This window comes from Protopterus annectens, chromosome 1.part1 (genome assembly GCF_019279795.1).
Source record: "Protopterus annectens isolate FY-2018-M chromosome 1.part1, PAN1.0, whole genome shotgun sequence".
Classification (NCBI taxonomy): Eukaryota; Metazoa; Chordata; order Ceratodontiformes; family Protopteridae; genus Protopterus; species Protopterus annectens.
Genome location: NC_056726.1, coordinates 382,084,600 through 382,106,277, shown reverse-complemented (window position 1 = coordinate 382,106,277; position 21,678 = coordinate 382,084,600). Strand labels below are relative to the sequence as shown.

The 21,678-nt window shown below is 39.1% G+C and overlaps 1 protein-coding gene across 3 annotated transcripts in view; it reads left to right on the top strand.

Annotated features, from left to right (window-relative positions):
* Window positions 1–21,678, top strand: part of SEPTIN3 (septin 3) — a 743,127-nt gene that overhangs the window by 565,658 nt on the left and 155,791 nt on the right. The gene's annotated exons all lie outside the window — the stretch shown is intronic.

Below are 21,678 nucleotides of genomic sequence, written 5' to 3'. Positions count from 1 at the left end.
GTGAAGTCAAGAGCCATTCGGTTTTGGAGTACTACAGTTCTCATGGCATTCAGTTCATCAGTTATCAGTTCAAGAGCAGAAAAAGTCACATTACTCATTACTTCAAGAAGTTTAGACAGTTTTCGCAGCTCCCAAATCGATTTAACTGCACCATATGCTGGTAATATACCTGCCCATGATATAACAGCATCACTCAAGTCCAAGTGTGCAAGTTTGGTTCCCACATTACGATGGTCTTTCCAGCCTGCTTCGATCTGTCCCACTGGATTCTCAGGTTTCTTAACAGTCTTTTTGGTTACATCTCGGGTATTTCGAATACTTCCCTGAGGCAAAGCTGCAGTGTGTCGTATGGCCAGGACCAGGTATCCCAAAAAACAACTGCCAGACCAATTCTCAGGTAACCATTAATATGCTTTTTTACCACACACAAAATAACAGTCCTCTACTTTAGTTGTTACTTTGTTACGAAATGACTGCCCTGCATGAAACATTTTCCTATCTATTACCGATAATTGTTTAAAAAGTACAGGATTACGTTGTACCTGATCAAGAGTCATATGCATAGATTTCAAAAATGAGTTATAATCTGTACTACAAGATCCACCTAAATCATTTGCTTTTGTATAACATTTATACTGTACGGTGACATTGCACTTGCTCCATCCCACTTGGATGGTATCATTTTTGTAAAAACATACAGTTCCTTTTTGTGTTACAAGCAAATACAGTGCTACCTTATCATGTGCTTTAATAGCAACTGTGTCAAAAAACAGATTTTCCCAGGTCTCATTGACCCCTAGGGGAATAGCCGCCATCAATAAACCCCTGTATGCTGTTGATATGGCCGTGCAGACCCAGCAGTTCGAAACATTAAAAGTCTCAGCATACACACGTGTAATTGCCTGATAAGTGTTAAAGTTCAGATGCCAGTCTATATTTGGCTCATTACGTTTAATCAGTCCAACTTTTGTGGCAGGAAAAAGGACTGGCCACAACAAAAAGAACAATGTGATTAGCATAGCTATCAAAATGATCATGCAAGTTTTCTGAGGTTGCTCAATGTCTCTATTCAGTCTGTACCTGGCCATTATGTTCTCGTTGTACAACAGTAACAAAGTTTTTGCCCAATTCAAAGTTCTTAACCAGTTTACAGTGTGTCAAATGAACCCAGGAAGCTCTCTCCGCGATATTGACTGCAGTGGGTGTCGACAGTAGTACCTGATATGGTCCTTCCCACTTTGGAGAACTCCAGTTCTTTTTATTCACAATCTTCACCCAGACCCAGGTGCCTGGGGCTACTGGTGCTTCCGATTTTGGTTACCCTTTATCTGAAACAGAATTTAACTGCAAAAGTTTGTTATTCAAAAATCGTCTCATATACCCTGCAAGTGAACTGTCAGCCTCTTGCTCTGCAGACATGAGAGGTTTCCACTGAGGTGTATAATATGCCCTCCCAAACAAAATTTCAAAAGGAGTTAATCCCTTTGCATTTGGAACAGTTCTCATGCTCAACAGTACCAGAGGCAAACAGTGCACCCAGTTTTTCTGTGTCTCACTCATCAGTTTCCTAAGCTTATTCTTCAACACCCCATTATGCCTCTCAACTAATCCTGCAGATTGGGGGTGGTAGGCGCAGTGATTTTTTTAACGATATTCTGAAATAACGACTAAGTTGTTGCACTGTTTGATTCACGAAATGTGTACCATTATCACTATAAATCTTTTCCGGTATGCCAAATCTGGGTATAATTTGTTTAACAAGGACCTTTGCAACAGTAGCTGCATCTGGATTTTTAGTTGGAAAAGCTTCCACCCATTTGGAAAACATACCTATAATGATAAGGCAATACTTTTTATTCTAACATTTATTCAGTTCTATGAAATCCATACAAATAGTATGAAAAGGATATGGTGGTGTAGGGAAACTCCCTTGCTTAGGCTTCAATGCCCCTTGTGCATGATGCTTGTTACAAACATGGCATGCTGCACAAAAATTTTTTGTGTAGTTTGTAAATCCATATGTTGTAAACACTCAATTCACTAACTGTACCATCCCCCCTGTTGAGACATGGCTCTGCCCATGGCTCAACAAAGCTGCATATCTAAACAAGTTAGATGGCAAAATTGGTTTCTTTTCCTTGGATATGTACAGTCCCTTTTCAAGGATTGCTCCTCGTTTTATCCACTTCTGTTTTTCTACATTTGTAGTAAGAGTCTGCATTGTTTTTAACATTTCTAAATCTAAAATCTCAGAGGGTTGTAATTCCTCACTCAAAAGAAAAGCTTCTGAGGCTGAAGCTGCCTGTTTCGCAGCTGTATCAGCCCGTGCATTACCTTTCAAAATTCTATCCTGTTGCTTAGTATGAGCTACGCATTTGCAAATAGCTACTTTTTGAGGTAACTGAATAGAGTTTAATAAATCTAAAATAAATTGCGCATGATTAATTGGTTTACCAGTAGATGTTATCATTCCTCTATTTTTCCACTGCTGTGCAAAAACATGTACCGTAGAAAAAGCATACTGACTGTCAGTATAAATATTCACTTTCTTATCTTTTGCTAAGGTACATGCCCTTGTCAAGGCAATCAACTCTGCTGCTTGTGCAGATAAATTGTGTGGTAAAGATTTTGCTTCTAAAGTTTCAGTGTCAGAAACGACTGCATACCCCACTAGGATCTGTCCTGTAGGACCCCTCCTGCATATGACGTCCACATAGTATGTCACCTTGGCATCATCCAAGGGAACATCTGTAAGGTCTTGTCTTGGTAATGTCTTTTGCTCAATCTGCAGTGCGGTTTGCTATCTGCAGGGGTTGGGAGCAAGGTTGACGGATTCAAAGTTGTGCATCGATCAATTATCATATGAGGTTGGCTCAACAGTATAGTCATACAGGAAAGATGTCTAGCAGGAGAGAGATATGCTACTTTTTCTTGCAGTAAAATAATTGTGACTGCATGAGGCACTCTCAATGTGAGAGGGTGGAATAACACTACTGAGGCCGAAGCCTGCACTGCCATTGCAGCTGCAATTACCGCTTGTACACAGTGGGGTAGGGACCGCGCCACTGGGTCTAATTGTGATGAATAGTAAGCTATGGGGCGTTGTTTGTCCCCATGTTGTTGTGTTAACACTGATGTCATATAACCTTGCTTACAATCTACAGTTTGAAAAAATTGCTTATGATAGTTCGGTAATCCTAAAACTAAGGATGATGCTGTCAGTTGTTTCAGTTTACAGAAAGCTGCTTCTGCTTCTGGTGTCCATTGTAATAAATTTTGTGCTGCCATTGGCCTTTTACATATCAAATTAGTCAGTGGAGCAGATTCCAAAGCATAATTTGGTATCCAACTCCGACAAAAGTTAGTAGTTCCCAGGAAGGACATCATTTCCTTCTTGGTAGTTGGTCTAGGTGCTTGTAATATTGCTGTTTTTCTATCTTCATCTAATATTCTACCTTCTTTGGATATTACATATCCCAAGTACTTAACTTGTTTTCTCCAGAGTTGTAGTTTGTTCTTGTTTACTTTGTGTCCTTGAGTAGCTAAAAACTGTAATAATGCTATGGTGTCCTCTTTACATTCTTGCTGGGTGGGGGCTGCCAGCAGAATGTCGTCTACATAAAGTAAAATCTGACTACCTTTCGGTGGGATAAATCCCGCCAAGTTGCTTGCCATTTCTTGTGCAAATATTGTTGGACTTTCACAATATCCCTGTGGTAATCTCGTATATGTATACCGTTTCCCCTGAAATGTAAATGCAAACCAATGTTGGCTGTCGGGGTGTATCGGTATTGAGAAAAATGCATTACTAATATCTACCACAGAAAAATACTTTTGCTGAGGCTTTAAATCATTCAGTAAGGTGTGCGGATCTGGCACCATTGGTGCCATGGGTATAACTGCATTATTTACAGCTTGTAAATCTTGGACCATACGCCATTCCCCGTTCGCTTTCCTGACAGGAAATAAGGGTGTATTACATGGTGAATCGGGAGATTCTATTAAGACTCCTTCCTTAAGTAAGGCTGCTATTATAGGTTTGATCCCTATCTCTGCATCCTTTCTCAAGGGATACTGTCTTTTCTGAAGTCTGAATGCTGACTTTGGCATAATAGTAACTGGTCCTGCTGTTCGTATAAGTCCTACATCTGATTTTCCTGTTGACCAGAGAGTCTCTGGTATGTTTCGCAAGGCTTTTTCCTCTTCTTCCAATAAAAGTAATACTCAGCTATTCTCACTAGCCTGTGAGTGCACAGCTGGGTGTGTCTGTGTTATCCAATTCAATTTCTGTTTCTGTACTCCTTGTTCAGAGAGTTCTAATTCTGTCTGCTTTTCCCACCTTGTGACTTTTTCTCCCAAGTCTGCCCATTTTAAACTTTTACTCTTAGTTAAACTAACATGTGGCAATCGATTAAATTTGTAAAGTGCTAAAAATTCCTGGGGCAATGAATAGCTTACTACACTGTTTCCTTCTGTGTCCCAGTACAAGTTTCGTAACATTAGTCTGTTTGCATCGTTCTGAAACAATTCCTGCTCATATTCTTTATCAGGTCCTGGTCTACTACAGTAATATAGAGTACAATGCAACAAATGCTGTTTGTTAATGTCGAGGGAGGGGGATTTACAGATGGCTACGTTCATCAGTTCTTCGGTTACTGCCCCTGGACCAGTCGTAACCAAGTCCTGGCTGTACCAATAATATGTCTCACCCTCCGGTCGCACTACAAAAGTTTCCATTTGTCGCTGTGCTTCCATACGCTGCATGGTTGGAACTACGGCTGTGCCAAATATCTGCATTAAATCTCTACCCAAAAGATTTACTGGGCATTTTGCAGAAACTACAATTTTACTTTTCTGGGTCATTCCTGAAATGGGGTCTGTTATTGCTATGTCATGGGAGAGTGGCTCCCGATACAGCTGTCCATTAGCTGCCTTCACTAGTATATAATCTGGTGATTCTGAATTTTCCGGTAATTTGGAAGGATGTATCAGGGTCCGTGAATCCCCTGAGTCACACAAAAATTTGACTTCCCTCCCCTCTACCAGAAGCATCACTTCCAGTTTTGTATCTGCTAAGTAAAGCTCTAGGCTCATTAAGGCTAAGTCCAAAATTTCATTTTCCTCAACGTCTACAAATTCATGTACATCCTCTACCCCTTCTGTCACATCCTCTACCCTTGCTATCACATTTGCACTTGTCTTTTCCTGCTTATTTTCATTCAGTGATTCCTGACTATCATATAGTCATTCCTCATCCTCCTTATTTTCTGTAGTCACCTTTTTATTTAGCCTGCAATCCCTTGCTAAATGTCCTTTTTTCCCGCATTTAAAACATTCACCTCTTTTCTTTCTTTCTTCAAAATCTTCTGAACGTTTGTCAGATTGTTTATTTCCCTGGGTATTTTTCTTACCCTTTTGCCCAGTTTGTACTACAAATACTTCTGACCCATCTTCTGCTGAAAATACTTGAGTTTTCTTTTTCTTTTTACTACTAAAATGTCTCTCTGCATGTCTTGCATATTCAAGTAATGGCTGTAATCTACTCGTACGATGATCTACCATGTGCTTCGTAATAAAGCTGCTAATGGGAGTTATACTACCTTTCAAGAATGCATTCTTTAGCTGTTGCTCATATGGGGAATCTTGTGTCTGGTTTTCTGGTATTTGCATTCCGCAGTGGTTATTAAAACACTCTAATAATCTAGCATAATATCTATCAACTGTTTCACTTTCTTGTTGAATGCACTGATTAATGCAAGTCCAATCAGCCCTAGGCTTCCATTTTTCAGAGATTCGGTCTGTCAGACCTTTTATTCTGCCATCCAATTCTGCATTAGTATGTGGGAGTGGTCTAAGCTGTGCGTCACGGGGATTCCAGTCGCCACTGATCATGTGCCAATCTGGACCTACAATTTGTCTAACTACTTTTTCTACTTCTTCTCCATTTAAATGGTAACTTAATCCCATACCCTGTAAGTCTTCTAAAAATTTTCGAAAATTCACTTTCAGATGGGGAATTCCCTCTGTGACTTTCCGGATATCTTCCGGTGTCCACGGTCTATAAACTAAAAGAGTCGGATCCTGTCCTGCCTGAGGATTTGGTACTTCTATGAGTGGACATATTTCTTCCTCACTCATAGCTTGTGATTTTCTATTTATTTCACATAGCTCAATCTCCCTTCTCAAGTCGCGTGTTCGAGACCTTGTCTCGATAGGATCCCTGACAAATAGTTTTGATGCTGTAGAAACAGCTGGGTATAGTGGAGGTGGATCAGCTTGTCTACTCACTTCATATTCTGGTAAGGGAAGCTGAGGGGGCGAAGGAGGGGCCGTTGCTATTACCAAGTTATTATCTTCTTTGTCTAAGAACATTGTTTTTGAATTTTTAATCTTTTGTTCCCTGCGATTTGCTTCCTCAAGCCACCTATGTGCTTGAGGGACTCCTAATTGTCGTTGCTTTTTTAATTGACCCTTTGCGTCTGTCTTTAGTTGCCTAACAAGTTTAATAAGTGCAAGTTTATCTAAATTACCATCGAATTTATACTTATCAACCCATTTTGTATAGTACTTAACATTGTCGGCACGCTGTAATTGCATGCCTTAGCTAAGCTGTAAATTGTTACGTAACCCTTCTTATCACATGGTACCACGGTTCTACACCTTTTCACAGTTTATTTAGAATAACTGCCTACCTATTCTGTTTCCCTGATCTATAACAAAACAGTAACCTCTCCTTCTTCTCCTAACTCTAGTATACCACAACTTCCACTTCTTAAGTATTCCTATCTCTCTCTCTATTACTAGACATAAATCTAATTTTGCTTCTCACGTATAATGGACTAATACTGTAACTAAGTAAAACATCTAATCTTATTTACCTGCTAAGTCTCATATTGTACTCTTGTGTCTATACATCCTGGAAGAAATTTAAAGAAAATGTTTTCTTTTTATGACATAATTCTGTATATTTTTTTTAACTTGTTAAGTAGTAGTTAGCGGAGCTTTTCTCCTCGGGCCTCCACTGAAAATGGACATGTATCCAGTTGGACTAGCCCGGTTAACAAATGTAAAATAAATAAATAAAATAAATATATTTCGTGTCTTCATTTAGGAGCGGGTCTCGGGAACTTTTCGTGCACTGATTTCCCATTGTTGCCTTAGCTAAGCTGTAAATTGTTACGTAACCCTTCTTATCACATGGTACCACGGTTCTACACCTTTTCACAGTTTATTTAGAATAACTGCCTACCTATTCTGTTTCCCTGATCTATAACAAAACAGTAACCTTTTTTGTCCCTGATCTGCACATGCAAATCTTCCTGACAAAAACAGTTCTGCAACTAGTCCCTGATCTTAAAACAGAAATAAGGTAATTCCTCCTTACCTGACCCTCCGTGAGTTGATCCACCGGATCGCTGACTCGTCCTCCAATCCCAGATCTGAAACAGTGGCTGGCCTCTTTCGAACGACAATTCAGTCGGAGGTCTTTCAAAACAGAAGAGCCGATTTGGCCTCTTCTCCGTACGGATGCATGCCACTGGGCCCAATTCTGACCTAGGCCTAGAGCGAGAGGTACTTTCCGGTCCGAAGGACCAAACTGTCAAAGGAAAAATATACTTTAAAAATTATCAAAACATGGTAGGTTCAGGTTAAGGCACTTTAATCTTGCAGCAAGGAGACAAAACCGTGCTATTACAGAGTTTGTCTAACTAGAAACAGGAAATACTTTCATTTTTATACATTCTCTAACTAGACATGGCCTACCAAGCTGACAGAACAGATTATCAGCTTTTTCATCATCATCTGTTGACCATCATTCCCATGAATTTCTGCTGATTTATCAATTTTTGTGAGAAACGTCCTGAGGAAAACAACATGGCCTTGATTACTACCAGCTAGATACATGTTATGTTACCATTCAAGGTACTATGGCTAATTCAAGCACAATGCTAACAGTTCATTTCTCTAAAAATCCTTTGTCTACTTTATCTCTAAGCTTCTGCAGCTGCACATGTTCTCATGCTTCGAACAGAGCTGATTGTCTAAAATCATTACGTTTACAGAATATAGTATTGTTCATTCGTTCCTGATCTAGCAGATAAGCACCTGCTTCTCAAGTACATTTCCAAAAGGCATAAACATGAATATTGCTGTGCTAGCAATTACTAGGTCAGAGGGAATCTTGCAAGTTTCAGAAAGCATACTGCAGTTTTCAAAAAGCATCTTTTTCAGTCTCATATGAAACTCAATTTATATATAACACAGTGCATGTAAAATAGAATGAAAAGCGTATTAATTCTTTTGATTATTAATTAGCATTAAGCATACACACATTAATACATATTTTTCTAACACCCACCCCAAGTGTATTGGAGGGTAAGTTTCCCTTGACCTAAAGGGATTTATGAAATCCATACAATGAAACACTTCCTTACCTTGAACAGGACAATTTGTAACCCTAGATGGGAAGAACTCTTTTTGTCATTGATTGGCATCTATAACAGTTTATAAAACAATTTAAGGACACCATGACTGAACATGAGAATAGCTCAATCAAAGATTCTGAGGGAATTACTGTTGTCTGTTAGTACACTGTAAATGAAAAAAGACTGACAGGATGGAAACGAGAATGAACCCCTATTAAATACCCCCCAGTGCTCGCCGTCCTTCCATGGGAGACAGAGCTATAATGAAAGGATGCTCTGAGTTAAGATATTAGACTCAAGTTTTGGATGGAAATGTTCTCACTTGGGAGGGTTTCTCACTGCAACTTGAAATTACTGAACAGGGCAATAATTTATATAATATTCTGATAAAAAACGTTCAACAGTTAAATCTACTGACTAAGGGCCTGGATAATTGTCTGTAGTTAGTCTAATGGACAATGCTAAATTTGGAAAAAGACAGTCTCCAAAACAGGAAGATTAATAGAACATATAAAATTATTTAACTACAATCGCAACATCTTACTGATAAAAATTGGATTATGTGTGAAAGATAACTTGAAATTGTAATCGATAATAAGACCTGTTCAAGGATTCTATTTTATCTAAAGTTTGCCAAGATATCTAGGAAGTTTAGATTCTTTGCATGGCAATGCCAGTTCAAGTATTTTGACACATCAACCAGACTAGCTAGAACATTCTCAACTGCTTCCACAAGATGCTGGGACTGCAAAGAACATGCAACAGGAGACTGGTTACATATAGTGTGGGATGCCCTGGCCCACGCAATTTAAGAGAGAATTTCAAAGTAGGATTGAAGTTAGCTGGGGAAACTATTCTTGTTAGGTGTTATTAATGAATGGAATTTTTTTCAGGTACATGTGGCCATTGCCTTGGTAAGGCTTTTAGCAAAGAAAAGTATAACAGGGGAGTGGTAGCAGGTGTTCCTTTCCCACAACAGGATCTGGTGAGTCTGCTAAGGGACTTAAAGAAAGTGCAGGTAAATCAGCAAGCAGCTTGTCGAGACAGATTTATCAGGCTAAAAATGGCAGGTTCTAACTAACTGGCTACTGTAAAACTATGCTGCTGAGTCAGGGCTACTGCAGCTATAAACTAGCATACAGTTTGTTATTTTACTTATTGGTATTGTTGATATAAAAGTAATGATGTAACCATATTCATACATGACTTTTAAGCATTCAGAGTATTTATTATGCTATCTGTTATAAATGGAGTTGAACACTGAGAAATTGCTCCCCTTAACATCCTAAGTATGGGCTATTGGAAGTTACTATTGTTAAAAATACATACTCATTGTAACTCAAATTTAATTTGGGGTTAATGACCAGAATACATCATCAGTCATCATCATCCCCTTTTTTCCCATTCTCTACATGGAGTTGAGGTGTCACCCCAACAGTCAGTATCTCTCTCAGTTCAATACCACTGTCCTACCCTCTTTGACAGTCATTCCTGACTGTTGTAGGTCTTTGCTCACACAATCCATCCACTGCTTTGCTGTTCTGCTTTCCTGCATGTGTCTGAACCACCATAATCTAGTCTCTTTGACCTTCTTTGCAATTGGAGCTACTTGGGTTTCTGCTCTGACATACTCATTTTTTGTGCGTCCCAGAGTGTACATTCTAGCACCCATCTCAGGCACTTCCTCTCTGTCACCTCCTGCTTCCTCAACTGCTCTGCTTTCACTGACCAGGTTTCTGTACCTTACAGCACCACTGACACAACATTGTATAATACACCATCTTTTCAGATTTTTTTTAGCATTCTCCTGTCATACACTCCCTCTGACCCTCTGTGCCAGTTGGCTGTAGCCCTTCTAATTCTTGCTTTGACCTCCTCTTTCAGACTTCCCTTCTCATCAACCACTCTGCCAAGGTACATGCAGCTGTTAACTTGTTCCACTGTTTTCCTTTCTGTCTCATTTCTCTGCTTCTTCTGATTTCTCCAGTTTGCTGCCATTACAACTGTCTTACTTCTACTCAGTTTCATACAGTGTGCCTTCAGTTTTTCATTCCGTTCCCCTGTCCTTTGCTGAAGTTCTTGTTTAGAGTCTGCCTGTAATGCCACATCATCTGCATACAGCAACTTTGTTTATCTATCCCCTCCACCCTGTTTGCTAATGTAGTTGCTGAAACCTGATGCACAGCCACTCCTACTGGGAACCCCTCCCTAAGTGTGAACACTGTTTATACTTGTGTCATTAGGTCTTTGTACATAGCTTGGACTAATTCTACCAATGTTTCTGAGACTTTGAACCATAGCAGAACTGCACATATCAGCTTTCTTGGGACCTTGTCATATGCTTTCTCCAAGTCTAACCTCTTCTCAACTGTCTGTCTCACTGCAAACATCAGACTGGTTGTGCTGCATCCTGATCTGATTCCAAACTACTTGTCTCCCATCTTCCTTTCTACTACTCCATGTATTTGTTTATCATTCACGCTCTTCAGAACTTTCATACAGTGTGACAGGAGTATGATGACCCTATACTGTTCGCTGTTATGGATGTTCCCTGTGCTCTTGTTTACAGGTACTAATATGCTTATTCTCAAGTCATCTGGGGTACACCTTTCTCTCCATACTGCTATGGGTATCCTCAGGAGCCATTTCTCCCCTAATTCACCCAACATCTTGATCATATCTGCTGTGACCTCATCTGAGCCTGCTGCATTTACTGACTTCATTTTCCTTAATGTTGTTCTTCTAGGGTGTGCTCCTCCTCTTCTTCTTTCATCATGTGTTGGATCTGGGGCAGTACAGCTTCTATAGGGTTTTCTTCATCCAAAAGCTGCAGTAAGTACTCACCTTTGATCAATGCCCAAAGAGAGGACTGTCCCAAAAAATTGGGACAGGTGGTAACCCTACTTTGATGTCCTGTGGACTGGTGAGCAGTTTGCTGCTGGTATCGCTTATGAAGGGTATCTAATGAATGTCTTCTTTATCTTTATGTCTTTGCCTTGCAACATGATAGAGTTTTATTTGAGCCATGTACTGAGTAATTTTCCAGAAGCTGGTAGAGTGCCTCTGATGTCTTGATCTTCCCTATTGCAACTGTTCTCTTAGCCTCTTTGCTAGCCAACCAATATTTATTTTTAACCTGGCTCATCTTTTCTATCTGCCACTTTTTCCTACATTCATTCTTTCTTTTGATGACTTCCTGGACTTCTACATTCCACCACCAGCTTTCTTCATGTACCTTATTTCCATAGCTGGCTCAGCCACATATCTGTTTTGTAGTACTCACACATGCTGTTGTGAGGTGATGCCATTCTTCTTTAACTCCACCTATTTCCTCTTCATAGTGAGTTTGTTGGCAGTATCATCTTAAGGGTAAGAAAGTCGGGTTAAATATACATTTACAGAGGAAAATAAGCACACGTGAAGGCAATCAATCTGGTTAAAAACGGAAGAGGGGAACAACCCTTGCTTCCTCCTTTATTCTAAAGCACATGGTCATGTGACCTCCACACCAATGACGTCAGTGTAAGAGCACACATATGATCATTCACTCTCTTTTATTATTGTCAACCAACACCCCCACTTGCTCTTACACTGTATACAAATACATTTTAAGAACATATTTTTGGATAACTTTTCCTTCACATTCCAAATACGTAATACATGAACCTTTCAATCTTCAATTTCGTAGCAGGTTTAGTAAAGATATCTGCAACCATGTCCGTTGTCGGGCAATATTCAGTGCTTATTTTGTCATCATTAAGTGCTGACCTAACAAAATGATACTTAATGTCACATGTTTACATCTCTGTCGGCTTACTGGATTCTTCGACAAAGCGATTGCTCCTTGATTGTCCTCAAATATTCTTACTGGCACACACTTGCATTTTCCATCCATTCCACTCAACAACTGCACAAGGTGCAAACTCTCCTGTGTTGTTGCTGCTAATCAAAACGTAGAAAGACCAGCATACAGTGGCACCAAATAAATACTTTATAAAAGTATTCTTAACAAAAAAACAAACTGGTTTCGGCTGTATAGTTACATAGCCTTCATCAGTGTGATTATCAGCAAATTAAGAAGTACTTTAAATACATAATTCAGAGGACATGTGAGCAATTAAAGATGCTCATTAAGCCCTGGTTTAAAGAGGCCTCCTAGTTTAACAGTCCATTTTTTTCTCCATAGTGTTTAACAAATCATGCCAACCCAATTTATTATTTCTCATAATTTTATCAATGACGGTGAAATTAAATATGGCATTTTTATGTATCAGGGTATGCTTATAGAGGGCATTAGTTTCTTTATAATGTTTGATCTCGCTATGATGTTCAGATATTCTGAATTTAAGGGGTCTGGAAGTTTGCCCTATATAGAATGCTGAACAATTACAACTAGCTAGGTAAATCACCCAATCAGAAGTGCAATTAGCAAAAAATCGAATATCATAGACTTGAGGGGTATTTTGACTTTTGAAGCTTTTAGTTTTTAATAGCCTGGGGCAATGGACATAATGCCCACAAGGGTGGCAACCAGTTGACGGATCACCTAACAAAGTAGCTTGGGTTGATTTAGGAGGTTGCCTATGTTTGAAGTGGTTAAATAATGCAGCAAGATTTTTACCTTTCTTGAATGAGAAAAGACATCTATCACCCAGTATTTCACTCAGTCTAGTGTCACATGTCGCGATGTTCCAGTGATGTTGTACAAAATTCATTAGTACCTTGGTGTTACGTCCATAAGTGGTTATTAATCTGGGGGGCCCACCACCTCTGTCACAATGTCTTTGTAAAGAAGAAGGTTCTCACGCTCCATATTATCTACCACGTTTCATGTGTAAGACTTGACCCATTTTATAACCTCTGTCCCTAAATCTAAGAACTAAATCATCCCTAAAATGTGTATAGGTGTTTCTATTGAAACAAATGTGTTTCATTCTCATGAATTGAGATTTAGGGATGTTCTTACAGATATGGGGTGGATGGAAACTGCTGGCATGTAGAAGCAAATTATTTTCGGGAAATTTCCAATGTACTTCAGTGGTCAGCATGTGGTCAGATGCTCTGGAGACCAACACATCCAAAAAAATAATTTTATTTTTGTCATAGTTAACCATGAATTCAATTCCCCGTATGTTCTCATTTAAATATGTGATGAATTCCAAAAGATATTCTGCATCCGATCTCCACACCAACCAGCAATCATCCAGATATCTCCTCCAGATGTCCATTTCTTCTATGTATAAGTTATGGGAGTTATAAATAATTTGTTCCTCAATATAAGCCATAAACAAGTCGGCATATATTGGTGCAAAAGATGCTCCCATAGCTGTACCCTTGGTCTCTAAGAAGCATTTGTCCCGATAGAAAAAGATGTCACTAATGGATTGTTAAACTGGGAGATCTCTTTAAACCAGGGCTTAATGAGCATCTTTAATTGATCACATGTCCTCTGAATTATGTATTTAAAGTACTTCTTAATTTGCTGATAATCATACTGATGAAGGCTATGTAACTATACAGCCAAAACTGGTTTGTTTTTTTGTTAAGAATACTTTTAATAAAGTATTTATTTGGTGCCACTGTATGCTGGTCTTTCTACGTTTTGATGGGTATTGATCTTTATTGAGACCTTGCAGCTGCCGTACTGGCAGAGGTTTCTGTTGTTTTAGTTTGTTGCTGCTAATGCCATGTACTCTGCCTCACATGTAGATAAAGCCACCATTTGTTGCTATTTTGATTTCTATGAAATAATAGGCCCACCACTATTGAGGCTAAAGCAATAACTTGTTGTACTGTCTACCATTTTGATCTGTTGCCCAGTCTGCATCACTATATGCTACAAGATGAAGTTTCCCTTCACTTTTCTTGTAACACAGCTCTTTGTCCAATGTACCTTTTAAGTATCAACACGTTTGGCTAGCGTTAAATGAGATTCACTCGGTTGTGACAAATATTGTGAAAGTTTACTTACAATCCAGCTAAGACCTGAGGTCTATTGCTTGTCATAACATATATCAAACTACCCACAAGCTCACGATATTTTCTTGGATCTGTAGATTCACTGTCACATTCAAAGTTTGTTTTTTGTTCAGAAGGGGTACTTCTTACTTTACAATTAGACATACCAAATTTTTCAAGAATTTTCGTGATGTACCTCTTTTGGTTCATCTTTACTTCACCACTATTCTGGGTAAAGTCAATGCCTAGAAAATGTCTTAGCTTTCCCAGATCTTTCATTTTAAATTTAGCTTTGAGCAATTCTTTTACATTGTTTAGCGATTCATTGTCACTAGCTGCTATAAGGAGATCGTCAACCCTTAGAAGTGTTTTCTCATTTTCAGCTTGTCTAGTGTATACGCAATGGTCTGCGGGGTTTTGGATAAAACTATTTTCACAAAGATAATCATGTAACATTTTGTTCCAGTTACGCTCTGATTGTTTCAGTCCATACAATGATTTATTCAGTTTACAAACCAATTTTTCATCATTATTTGATTTCTTTTCAAAACCTTCAGGTTGCTCCATATACACCTCACAATCAATAGGAGCATGTAAATAGGCTGTTTGTACATCCATCTAGTGAAATTCTAAATTGTACTGAGCTGCCATCTGCATTAGGCTTTGTACAGATGTCATACTTGCAGTTGGTGCAAATGTTTCATTATAGTCTATACCAGCGACTTGACTGTAGCCTTTAGCTACATATCTAGCTTTGTAAGTCTCAGTATTATCTGCATTGTCTTTTACAGTGAAAACCCACCTACCACCCACTGCATTCTTATCTTCCGGCAGTGTGGTGAGTGTAAATGTGTTGTTTTCCTTTAAAGACTTAAGTTCCTCCTTCTTAGCTTTGACCCACTTCTCCGAGTTAGATGAAGTCATGGCCTCTTTAAAGCTCTGCGGTGTGTTGCATATTAGTCTGTAACAATAGTCAACATTAACTGTCACATAATCGTCATTTTCAACTTTACACTCATAGTCCTTCAAGTATGCAGGTAGTTTTCTCTCTCTTTTAGAGTAGTGTGCATCCTGCCTTTCCTCTTCTTGCCTTATTTTTGTGTCTCCATCATTTGTTATAGATTCAGTATGATTCGCTTGTATTTCTTTTGTGATTTGACTGTCAGCTTTTGACTCTGACTTAACATGCACACTTCTTCTAGTATTAAAATCTTCATCCATCACTTCTGGGTCTGTCTGAACCTGGCATTCAGCTACATTCTTAGTAATGAACTTGACTAACCTGTGTCTAAGGACCCTTCCTGTGTCGGGATAATTGACCAGGTATGATGGGCTGTTTTTATCATATCCGACAAAAATCCCCTTTTCACATCTTGGGTCTAACTTCTTTTTATCTTGTCTGTATGCACAACACACTGATCCAAATTCTCTCATCCTTGAAAGATCAGGCTTCTTTCCTGTTAGCATGAAGAATGGGGTCTGCCCCACATGCCTGTTGTAACATCTGTTGTGAATAAAAGCAGCAGTCATTACTGCATATGTCCACAACTCTTTAGGTAAGTCACTCTCTATCAACATACACCTTGCCATTTAAAAGTTCTCCAGTTTCTCTCTGCTGTCCCATTCTGATGGGGTGAGTAAGGTGTGGATGTTTCGTGTCTTATAACATTTTTACTCAGTAGTGATTGAAAGTCTGTCAACATGAACTCAGTGCCATTATCTGATCTGATACACTTTACCTTCCAATAAGGGGCTAAATCTGCAATAAACTTTTCAGTTGCCTTGACTGTATCACTCTTGGCTTTCAGAAAGTAGACAAATATTACACCCAAGTAGTCATTATTAAATGCTAAAGTGTACTTAAAGCCATCTTTTGCTACTGGCTGAATTGGGCCTGCTAAATCAGTATGGACTAGTTCAAACACAGCTTTTACTCTTGCATCTGGTTCTCTGTTTCTGCTCTGGACAAATTTCCCTTGTGTACAGGTTTCACAATCTAGGTTAGGTCTCTCATAGGTTCATAGGTTAGTACTAAGCTAACTGCCCTTGCGAGCCATTTTAAGTCTAGCCAATTATCCCTTGTGAGACTCAAACCCTGCACCTTGTGCTTGCAAGGCAAACACCTTTACCATTAGGCCACCCTCCCTACCCCAATCTCAACTTTACCTTTAATTTTCATTTCTTTTACCACTTTTTCTAATTTTGACACAGCTTCGAAAGTACAGTGACCAAGCATTTTATGTCATGCTTGAATGTCATAACAGCTCTGAGATGCATTATAATGTATCTCACTATTGTTTTCTTCATCATATGTGTCTAAATAATAGAGTCTATCACACTCAATTATGTCAAACCTGGTGCCGTTTTTATAGATGAGTTGGTCCCGGCCTTGTTTAAAGTTGATCGAGGCCCCTTTGGACGTTGCTGCCTTAACAGAAAAAATGCTTTGTGGAAACATCAGGATATACAGCACCCGAGTCATCCTCACCTTTACTTTGCCCCCCTCTGTGTTTAGCAGCCATAACTCTGCATTACCTCTCTTCTGTGTGGCCCCACAGGTTCTCGTCCCATCAGCTAATTCCACAATGTGTTCCTCCAGTTGGAAAGTTGCATCAAAGCATTTAAACTTTTTCAGGTCATTAATTATGTGTGACATGGCACCAGTGTCCAGCATTAATCCCTTCTGTTTTAATTCACAAATTTGATGCTCATTTATTCTGAAGACAAATGTGTGATCCTCTGCATCAGTTGCTTGTTTCACATTATCTTTCTTCTTTCGTCTACAGTTGCTGTCCCTGTGGCTAGAGTTTTACACAAACTACACCACTGTCTCTGGCCTTTATATTCTCTCCGGCTTTCTCGTGCCTTATGTCCCTTTTGGCCACAGTTATAGCATATAATCTCTGCTTTTACTCTTTCCCCCAGGCCACTCACTTTCATCACATTATTATTACTTACATTGGCATTAAATTTCTCAGTATGTTCATAGCTTCTCAACCTTGTTTTGAACTCACCAAAGCTCAACTTATCATCATCTTGCGTGATGTGGACTGCAAATGGTTTAAAAGTTTCAGGCAACCCTTTCGGAATCATTGCAATTAGTAATCCATCACTGAGCTTCTCCCCAGCATTTTTAAGTGCCGTAATTGCCATTTCAGTCCTAATAATGTAGTCTGTGATGCTTTCACTGATGGGACACTTTCACTGATGGCCTTCTGGAGGCTTGTTAATTCGGTGTATTGGCTAATTACCCGTGGCTTCCCTTTTCCGGCATAATGGTCTCTCAGGATCTGAAGCACTTCTCTACCATCATCTGCAGCTTCTCTCATGACGAGGGACAAACTTTTGTCATCTAAGAACTTGTATTAGTTCTGCATATGCCTCCTCATTTTTCTCAGCATCGTCGCCTTCCTCCTCATTCTTGTCATCCTCTGCGTCCTGCTGCACATTTCACAAAATGTTGTATTTCAGCCCTAGCAAACGCAGGTGTCCCAAAACCTTTGTCTCCCACAACTCATAATTCTTTTCATCTCCATCAAAACATAGTCTATGCCATCAGCTTCCTACTTCCCAACTGGGCCCATAACCTGTTGGCGGTATCATCTTAAGGGTAAGAAAGTCGGGTTAAACAAATGTTTACAGAGGAAAATAAACACACGTGAAGGCAATCAATCTGGTTAAAAACAGAAGAGGGGAACAATCCTCGCTTCTTCCTTTATTTTAAAGCACATGGTCATGTGACCTCTTTTGACCTCTCCACACCAACGACATCAGTGTAAGAGCACACATACGATCATTCACTCTCTTTTATTATTGTCAGCCAACAGAGGTGCTAGAGCCTTGGTTATTTCTTTGAACTATTGTGCTTTCTCTCCTGTCAACTTCCAGGTCCCAAGTCTTGTTATTATTGACCTTAGAGCCTTCTTTGGCCGCTTCTTGGAGCTGACTGTGAAAACCAGTGGTTTATGCTGGGGCTCACTGTTTCACTGGGAATGACTTTGCAATCATTGATTCTACCCCAGTGCCCTTTCCTTACTTACTAAGAGGTCTATCTGAGTTGCATGTTGGCCACTCTTGTATCTGATCTTGTGACTTAGTTTTAGGTTTTCCATCCAGCTTTCACTCAACTTAGCTATCCCAGGTACCCAATCTGGACAACTAGATGCTAGTGTTGTTGGGCTTTATGACAGGTACACACTGGCCAGTAGGGGCACATAGACCCACCACCAATAGGACTGGGTAGCTTCACAAATGAGTTCTAGATCCACTTAGATAAATGTATAGAACTGGCAGTATAACCAGATCCAATTATAACAGAAAATTTAAAAGCAATCTACCCTGGTAGTCCACTAACATAAATAAACTTTATGATGTAAGAAAACAATTCTTAAAGTGTACAGGAGATCAAAAGACCCTTACATCAAGAATAGCATAAGAACATTGACTAAAAACCTGAACAATAATACAGTTTGGTCGACTAAAGCAGTTCATAATCCTAAGTTAGCATCTAAAGCTGTGGATAATTACAAATCTTGTTTTAGCTATGTTAGAAAAACAAGAAATAACATACAACATTGCTCCGAACCTATTCATAATGGCACCTCCTCTGCTGATCCAGTAGTCATTGTCAACTTGCTACCAAACAAATTCAGTGCAAATTTTACCCTTCAGATGACTATCCAAAGCTCCATTTATCCCTGAATCTCTCTCACCCCTCATAATCACTACAGAACATGTACTGAGCATTCTCTCCAAGACTAAAAATACTTCCTCCATGGGGCCTGACAAAATATCCATCTGTTTAATAAACAGTACTAAACAAACCCTGTCAAAACCACTTCTTAAACTATTTAACCTGAGTTTAGCCACAGGCTTTGCCCCTGAGATTTGGTGCTCAGCAGTAGTGATGCCATATCACCAGGGTGGCCCCACCACTGAATCTGGGAATTTTAATCCCATCATCCTGACAAGTCCAATTTGCAAAGCCATAGTGGATATTGTAACTTACCTGATAAGCTATGGTATTCAAAATCTTATCAGACTAGACCTATAGCAGTTTGGCTTTGTCAAGGGTAGGGCATGTCTAATAAATCTTGTTAACGTCGTCAAAAGGGTAACACAGTATGTTGACAGCTTACCTTGACATGGCTAAGGCATTTGACACCATCCCCCATGCTAGCATATTTCATTAGCTTAATGCATTACAATAGATCCCTATATGGTAATCTGGATAGCAAACTGGCTACTAGGCATAGCACACATGGTGAGGGTAGCAAATGTTTCATCAAAAAGTAGGTGACCAGTGGTGTTCTGCAGGCCTCAGTGGAGGGACCTCTTTTGTTTCAAATTTACTTTTCTGATCTTCAGACTATTAGCCAATACGTCTGACTAACTATGTTTTCAGATGACTGTAAATTTGTTTACCCAGGTTTATAGATGACTAAGAATAGGTATCAGTGTTAAGTCCCCACTGATGCACAAGCCCTTCAGCAAGAACGTACACTTCATTCCCCCCAACCCGATTCCCCAGCAACACACCATATCCTTACTTTTATTCTCTACAACCTCACACCACAAATGACTAGCTTTTATCCATCCCATAAAGAAATAAATGGCACAATTACTACTTTCTAGTGTAACCTATCTCCCAACATAACTTCTATAATTTCAGAAATACTAAAACATGCATTTGCCTATTATTTTACAATATCTTCTAACATCCCTCAGGTCTGAATGGGCACACTAACATTAAACACATTTTATATCTAAGACACTTAAGATGATGCTGTTGGCACCTTTTAAAGTTTCATTTGTTATCCCACAATACTTTCCATAGTACATTTTATATACATTTTTCCTACTATTTCCTTTGCAGCCACTTGTCCACATTCATGGGAATTTTATCTTTTTTAGTTGTGTTACACATTGCAGCTATTAGCATTTCATTTGTTCAGCTCATTACTAACTTCATATTGGCATGTTTTTAACATAACATGTTAGTGCATACATTGATTTCATATCTTTTAACCTTTTGATTGGCTGTATCTTGATCACATGATTGTATAATTCTTATTTAACGGCTGATCAATTTGAAATAATTGTTCTAAAGAAGTCTTAATAACGTACAAGACAAAAGTACTTAACCTATAAGATTTTTATGGCTTCAGTGTTTCTTTTTTGTGTTTTTTGTTTTGTTTTAGTGAGAATCGGAACAAATTTGTCAGTGCACCTATGCTATGGGGGGCAAGTACAGCAGATAACTAGAAATGATCGTCATTTACTTGAGGTCACGGACATTACTATACTTCTCAACCTCTGAACAAAGCCAAAAATAATGGAGGGACAAAAGCCCAAAAATAGGGACAGATTTTACATATTGCTTTTATAAGTTTGGAAAGTTGAAAGAATAACAGGTTTTGTATTGGCATGCATTTTCTGAAGAATATGAAGTCTGAAGCTCTAACATCTGTCATTATTTAGTGAATTCAGTCTTCAATGTTTTGCTGGAAACCCACTAATGTTATGAGGGCAGACCAAAAATATGAGCAAAAATCTGGACATTCTGGGAAAATCTAGACAGTCGAGAGATATGTCCCTCGGTAGTAAGCCTAGAAAGTCCTAGAAAGAGAAATGAAGGGGTGTACTGTGATTCTGTAACTTACATGTAGCATGCAACAAACTGAAAACAATGAACAGTTGTTCAAATTATGAGAAGTAAGCAGGTAATTAAGTCCCCATTGTGATAGTGATGACCCAAGGAAAACAGTCATTGGCAGATATGTAGTGGAGGCCTTCTTGGGTTTGTCACACAAAGCATACTAGTACATATACAAATTATGATTCAATGTACTTATACACAGACAACCACAGGACATATGTACCAATTAAGAGCAAATGGCTTTGCATACAGAGATCATGGTACTGTTTGACCATACACTGTAAATACAAGAAACATTTGTCGCCTCACAGTAAGACATTGTCCTGTTCGATTCTCAGCTAAAGCGTCTTCTGTGTGGAGATATGCATGAATGGGCATACCTTCATTGAAGGTTGTGTGTCAGGGCTGGCAACTCGGTATGTAAAAATCTACTGCCAATCATTGGTGGACCGGAGTTCCACTGTGGCGACCCCTAACCAGGAAAAGCCGAAAGATACAACATAAAGGGCAACTATGTGGACACGGCATGCAATATGTGGCTAATGGTAATCAGGTAAGAGCAGCGTGAGTAGCTGTTACATACTGTATCTAGTAAATGTGATATCCATGGTCCTGTACTGTGCATAATAGTACTGA